Source organism: Dreissena polymorpha, chromosome 5 (assembly GCF_020536995.1).
Source record: "Dreissena polymorpha isolate Duluth1 chromosome 5, UMN_Dpol_1.0, whole genome shotgun sequence".
NCBI classification, from domain to species: domain Eukaryota; kingdom Metazoa; phylum Mollusca; class Bivalvia; order Myida; family Dreissenidae; genus Dreissena; species Dreissena polymorpha.
This window is the reverse complement of record NC_068359.1, coordinates 67579481-67586978: the sequence shown is the minus strand read 5'-3', so window position 1 is coordinate 67586978 and position 7498 is coordinate 67579481.

Sequence of the window (7498 nt, the reverse complement as noted above, 5' to 3'; positions counted from 1 at the left end):
ATTGAGCGTGACAAATATTTTGTACAAATACATATTCCTTAGTAGAATCAAGTAATTAATTTTCAACACTTCTTTATTAGTCTCACCTATCGGCTTGTATACCCTGCAGGCTGTTTCACTTTGCTCTTCGGCCAGACAGTACCACGTTTAGTTGTTGGTCAATCACTCTAACCTCCACTTCTGGAGGATTTCAAAGAGGACAATGATTCCAACAACACCAAGCAACATCACCATGTACTTCAATCTGCAGCGTTTCCTCATAATGTTTCCAGTTACGATAAATCTGTAATGAGACAATTCAGAAACATGAGAGCAATAACAGAGTTTTTTACCCATCATTTTTGGAATGGGGCCGGGTCGTTTTGGACTGGGAAAACTTATTGTATTGCTTTGACTAAACTTGGGAAATTGATATTGCTGTTTTTTGCTTAATAATACCTTAACATTGAAAATACAATGTAAAAGTGATTTCAATATTACATTTACTAAGATTCAACTTAGAGAACTTGATGGGACTGGGAGATGAACTAAATGTTGATACTCATTAAAAACTATTGGAAACCTACAATTAGGTATTTTATAAATCCCATTTAGAAAAATATGTACTTTTATCAATTAGTAATGGGCCCAACTACCGGACTTAAATTCAAGCAAAAAAATACTGCGTACTTTTGTTTATATAATGCTTCAAACTGTATTCATGGGTGAAAGTTGAAAACATATTAAAATGGAAATTTTGCTGGGGGTAAAGGGGGACTTTCATCTAATGTGTATTACATTTGTTTTATATCATGCAATGTAGAATACCTGACCCTGAATTTAAAAAGATAAATAATTTTTTAATTTAATTTTAGCAAACATTTCAAGGGGATATATCTATGGTACTTCAATGGTACCATACAAACATCCAATGACATTTTGCTCCATGAACCAGTTCCATTAAGCTTCAACTCCAAATATTGGGCACATCTATGAAATTATTTTCATACTGAACTGCATAATTATGGTAGTCAATAATATACAAGCACATCAATGTACATGTATTTCCAGTACTAGCAGTGTTATATCCCAACAAATCAAATCAGCACCCTCAGTGCTACCGTGCGACCAAAGTTTGCAGCATGTCTGCCAACATGCCTTTGCAAAGGACAATTAGAGCCTTGTGCCCTTAACTCTTTCAGTGCTAGAACGAATTTTGAATGCCTTTGCAAACAGTTTGGATCCAGATGAGACGCCACGTCTCATCAGGATCCAAACTGTTTGCTATTCTGATAGTATTCTTTGAAAAAAATCGAAGAAAATGCTAATTTTAGAAATTCAGCAGACAACATTTTAGCAGACAACAAATTTCCTAGCATGCAAAGGGTTAAATCACTTGCTTACCTACATTTGTATTTGTGTTGAGCTTTGATGACATACCAATTTAAGACAAATTTTTAAAAAACCGTTACCACAAGCCTGTTCAAAGTTAATAAGCACCTCATTCCGTTGCATTCAGACTTACGGTATTAAAAGACTAACATTTTTTACTGAAACATTTATAGCCAGATGCAACTTTGTAAAGAGGAAACAGTTTATAATGAGTGTACAGTGACATTAATTTAAATATATACATATAGCATACATGTATGTTAAGCAATTTGTGATTAATTTGAAAAAAAAAGAAGCATTCATATCCATAGAATGGGCCTTCTTAATAAATACATATAAATATTTGAAGTGAAACGATTAAAAACACACATGTTTTATATGTAATTCTACACTTAAATGTTTATTCTTGGAAATAACAGCAAAACTGCATTTAAATCAGCAATATTAAACAAAATACTGGCAAGAATAAGCTCCCTGTAGTCATCTGTATCATGTACAAAGTTTCTTATAATATCGGCCTATCCCTTTTGTTGCCAAGATTTGTTACTATGCCAACGTGTTTGTTCTATAAATTAAGTAGTTGTTAAATGGAAAAACAAAACACTTGCTCATGTTGTTAATAAAATATTTGTACATTATTTTTTGTACAAATAAGCGGCTTATAAAACATTTGATAAACCTTTTAATAAACCATAAACAAAACAAGGGCTGTTGTAAAACATGCATGCTCCCCATATGGGCTGTCAGTTGTAGTGGCAGCCATTGTGTGAATACGTTTTTTGTCACTGTGACCTTGACCTTTGACCTAGTGAGCTGAAAATCAATAGGGGTCATCTGCCAGTCATGATCAATGTTCCTATAAAGTTTCATGATCCTAGGCCTAATTATTCTTGAGTTATCATCAGGAAACCATTTTACTGTTTCGAGTCACTGTGACCTTGACCTTTGACCTAGTGACCTGTAAATTAATAGAGGTCATCTGCCAGTCATGATCAATGTACCTATGAAGTTTCATGATCCTAGGTGTAAGCATTCTTGAGTTATAATCCGGAAACCATTTTACTATTTCGAGTCACTGAGACCTTGACCTTTGACCTAGTGACATGAAAATCAATAGGGGTCAATTGCCAGTCATGATCAATGTTCCTATGAAGTTTCATGATCCTAGGCGTAAGCATTCTTGAGTTATCATCCGGAAACCATTTTACTGTTTTGAGTCACCTTGACCTTTGACCTAGTGACCTGAAAATCTATAGGGTTCATTTGCCAGTCATGATCAATGTACCTATGAAGTTTCATGATCCTAGGCGTAAGCAGTCTTGAGTATCCTCAGGAAACAATTTTACGATTTCAAGTCACTGTGACCTTGACCTTTGACCTAGTGACCTGAAAATCAATAGGGATCATCTGCCAGTCATGATCAATGTACCTCTGAAGTTTTATGATCCTACGCCTAAGCATTTTTGAGTTATCATCCTTAACCATTTTACTATTTCAAGTCACTGCGACCTTGACCTTTGACCCAGTGACCTGAAAATCGATAGGGATCATCTGCCAGTCATGATAAATGACCCTATGAAGTTTCATGATCCTAGGCCTAAGAGTTCTTGAGTTATCATCCGGAAACCATCTCGTGGACAGACCGACTGACGGACAGACGGACATGTGCAAAACAATATACCCCCTCTTCTTCGAAGGGGGCATAAAAATACAATAATTTGTTTCTTAATTAACAAGAGCACAGCATAACGGTTGCAACGCTCGGCTGCGGGTGCAGTTTTGAATAAATGAAAGCTTGACAGATTTTTTTTTTTTTTTTTTAGAAGTCACAGTGACCTTGACCTTTGACCTAGTGACCCAAAAATGGGTGTGGCATGTAGAACTCATCAAGGTGCAGCTACATATGAAGTTTCAAAGTTGTATGTGGAAGCACTTTGATTTTAGAGCCAATGTTCAAAACCTGACAAAATGTTAAGCTTTAGCACGACACGGACGACGGCACGACAAGCTGGCTATGACAATACCTCAGGTTTGGTCCGCAAACAGCAGAGCTAAAAATCATAGTAAATATGACCTACTTTCTAATGAAAACCAGATAAAAAAGAATCAGCGTTATTTTCATAAATAAACACTAAATAAATAAAAACTTCTCAAAACTTTAAGAGTTTTTTTTCAAGTGGACTCCTCAAAGTCACGATAAAATGACGAGGCCAAATAATATGGGAATAAAGGATAGTAGTGTTCACACTTTAATTTCATCATTAACATTCTCAGGCTTCATTGGTCATTGTCGCCTTTTTGTCGGCTAGGGTACTACTGTCCCAAATCTGATGTCCTAAAACACAATATGGAAAAACAGTTGTTTTTTTCCACCATTTTGGGAATGGGGCTGGGTTCATTTGGATTGGGAAAATTTGCAGCGTTTTGACTCAAATTGGGAAATTAGTGTAACTGGTGTTGTTGTTTTACTAAAAAAATGCTTCAAAATAGAGAATACAAATGTTATACATGTTATATGGATGGGAGATGAACAAAATATTGAGATCTCAAAAACAAACTTTGGGAACTTTGGGACTTTGGAATTTTTAGCTCCCATTTTGGAAAAATTATATACTTTTCTCAATTGCGAATGGGGCGGATTACCGGACCCGATTTTGAATGAAAACAAGATGCGTTTGTGAAACAATGTCCCCCTATATGACGTTTGACTTTGAAGGATGACCTTGACCTTGTGAAGGATGACCTTGACCTTGGCCTTTCACCACTCAAAATGTGCAGCTCCATGAGATACACATGCGTGCCAAATATCAAGTTGCTATATTCAATATTGCAAAAGTATTCATAAAATAAGCGATTTGGGCCACATATATTTGACCTCTGACCTTGAAGGATGACCTTGACCTTGACCTTTCACCACTCAAAATGTGCAGCTCCATGAGATGCACATGCATGCCAAATATCAAGTTGCTATCTTCAATATTGCAAAAGTATTTATAAAATAAGCGATTTTGGCCACATATATTTGACCTCTGACCTTGAATGATGACCTTGACCTTGACCTTTCACCACTCAAAATGTGCAGCTCCATGAGATACACATGCATGCCAAATATCAAGTTGCTATATTCAATATAGCAAAAGTTATTGCAAAATGTTAAAGTTGGCGCAAACAGACCAACCAACCAACCAACCAACAGAACAACCAATCAACCAACAGACAGGGCAAAAACAATATGTCCCCCACTACTATAGTGGGGGACATAAAAAACACTGAATAAGAAACATAATTCTCTTTGAACAAAACTTGCTTCAAGATTCTTTTTTTGGTATGAGTTTCGATAATATAGAGGTCATTTTATAAAAATTATAGTGACAAAAATATGAACATAATTAATTAGAAAATAATAGCCGACAACGACCAATTTAGGGTTAGAATTCCTTGGTATGTTTTAGTATATTTCCTATTGCCTGGGTTACTTTAAAGTATAATTAAGAGTACCCAGGGTACATTTAAGTAGTAGCGGAGGTCATGACTATGACCAATCAAGCTATTATAAGTACAGGAATTATTCAATCTGGGAGTTCTACACTGTATTTTTTCAATCTAATTTCACTCTGAGAGTTGTAAACTGTAGTTTTTCATTCTGATTTCATGGTTTCTAAATACTGTTCTTAAGTTCAAAGGGAAATTTCATTTAAATATGAAATAGTTGCAGTTTATTTAACCGAGGATATTTTATAGCAACACCCATGATGCTATTATCACAACTCAATATTTTTGTTATCAGTATCATTAGAAATGACCGAGTTGGTCATAATACAATAATTATTGCCAGTGGTTCGATTCCAGGTGGGGTTAACTTTTTTTTATACTTTATTTTCTTTCTTAATTTCATTCTTGTTTTATACTGGAGCCCTTTAGTCCTGTTGTTTACATTTATACATTTAAAGCATTAATCACAAACTTCAAAACATGCCGAAATCTGTGAACAAGTACTTTTCAGTTATTAATGATTAAGGTTGAGCTTGATTCTGTATGGTATTACAGTGCTCCAGCTAGGATTTGAAAGGGCAGGGGGGTTTTCTGTCAAAAGGGCACTTTGGATTCGCAGTATTTTGTCAAAAGGGCATTTACGAGCGGCGGGCGTTTCTGGAATGCTTCCTCTTGCGTGTTAATTTATATGTTATTAATAATTGTTAGAATATATTATTCCCATTATTATTAAACAATTCAAATATAACATATACAATGAAAATAAATTAATTACAATGTATTGTAAAAAGAGGCTATTAATCATCATATGTAAAAAATATATAAATATTTTTTTTTTCAGGGCAGGGGGGTCCTAGGTAAGGGCAGGGCGGAATTTCCGGAGGTCAGGGAGGGGCGCCCTTCAATTAGGCCTAGTGGAGCACTGTATAATGTTTGTGATTAAATATTGTTTTATTTGTTCTTTGGTAAGCTGTTGTGATCCCAGTTAAGTTTGAAAACAATTTTTATGGTTATGCATATTTAACAATCTATGTACAGGTACTTTGGTTTGCCTAATTGCTGTATTTATGAAATTGACGTAGACGTTGGGATAGTTAAACAAAAAATCTCTGTTAAAAGTGCGGTGACCCCTTTTTATTTGTGTTTATGATGACAATATGTAGATGAACATATTTGAGCGTTTCGCAGAATTTTAGTGACAGAATTTTAAAATTATATTTATGTGGTTACAATGGTAAACAAGAGCACCGCATTGCGGGTGCAGACCGCTCATCTATTTTTATTTTGAAGGTGTAGGGACCTATCTCAATTTCAATCACAAAGATTGGAGTGGTGGAGTGGAGAGGGGTGTAAATGTGGGGTTGTGGTCATTATTACATATTTCCAAAAATGCCCCCAAAAATGCAAAAAAATATAAAAAAAATTATAATGGTAAAGATGTTGGAGGAGGAAGGGGGTTATTTTGTCTTTTAGGATTTGGTATGTTATATGATGAAAAAAATTAAAAAAAATATTTGGCTGTTAAATGTTTAAAATATTTATTGAAAGCTGTTAATCAAAGTGTTATATAACACAATGAAAGCCAGCATTTACGGTGTTTTACCGCTTTGTAATTATATTATTTGATTTTTTTACCTAATTGACCTGAAGAAAATACTTAAAGAATGAGCATTAAAGAGTGGAGCAGGATGATGTGTTGAATGTTCGATTTATTACACTTAATTGAAATGATGTCCTTAATGAAGATGCAAAAACTAAACCCAAAATAAATCAAAAAATGTAGCTGCTGTGATTATTTTAATTGGTAGCTTTGAAAATGAATTGTTGACCAAAGAGATGATGTCGCTTGAATTTTATGGTTACTTCACAAAATAAATAAATATGTGCTTTTTAACATGTTGAAAAAGCAAAAGATGTGTTTTCAAAACAAGCCCCCTATTGCCCGCTTGATTATTATTTTTTTTACCTTTGACCTTAAAGGATGACCTTAATCTTGAAGAATGACCGCGACCTTGAACATTAACCACTTAAAATGTGTAGCTTCATGAGAATGCCGCTTTGAATTTTTCTTTTTTTTACCTTGAAGGATGCCTTGACCTTGAACTTCCACCACTCAAAATGTGCAGCTTCATGATAACGCTGCTGTGATCTTTTTTTAAATTTTGTTTGACCTTTGACCTTGAAGGATGACCTTGACTTAAAGGATGATCTTGACCTTGAACCTACACCACTTAAAATGTGCAGCTTCATGATAACGCCGCTTTGATTTATTTTTTTAACTTTGAGGTTGACCTTGACCTTGAAGAATGACCTTGACCTTGAACTTCAACACTTAGAATGAGCAGCTTCATGATAATGCTGCTTTGAAATTTTTTATTTGTTTTTGACCCTTGACCTTGAAGGATGACCTTTACCTTGAAGGATGACCTTGAATTCCACCACTCAAAATGTTTAGCTTCATGAAAACTCCGCTTTGATAAAAAAAATTGACCTTGAAGGATGACTTGACCTTGAACTTCCACCACTTAAAATGTGCAGCTTTATGAGATACACATGCATGCCAAATATCAAGTTGCTATCTTCAATATTAAAAAAGTTATGGCCAATGTTAAAGTTTTCTGACGGACAGACGCCA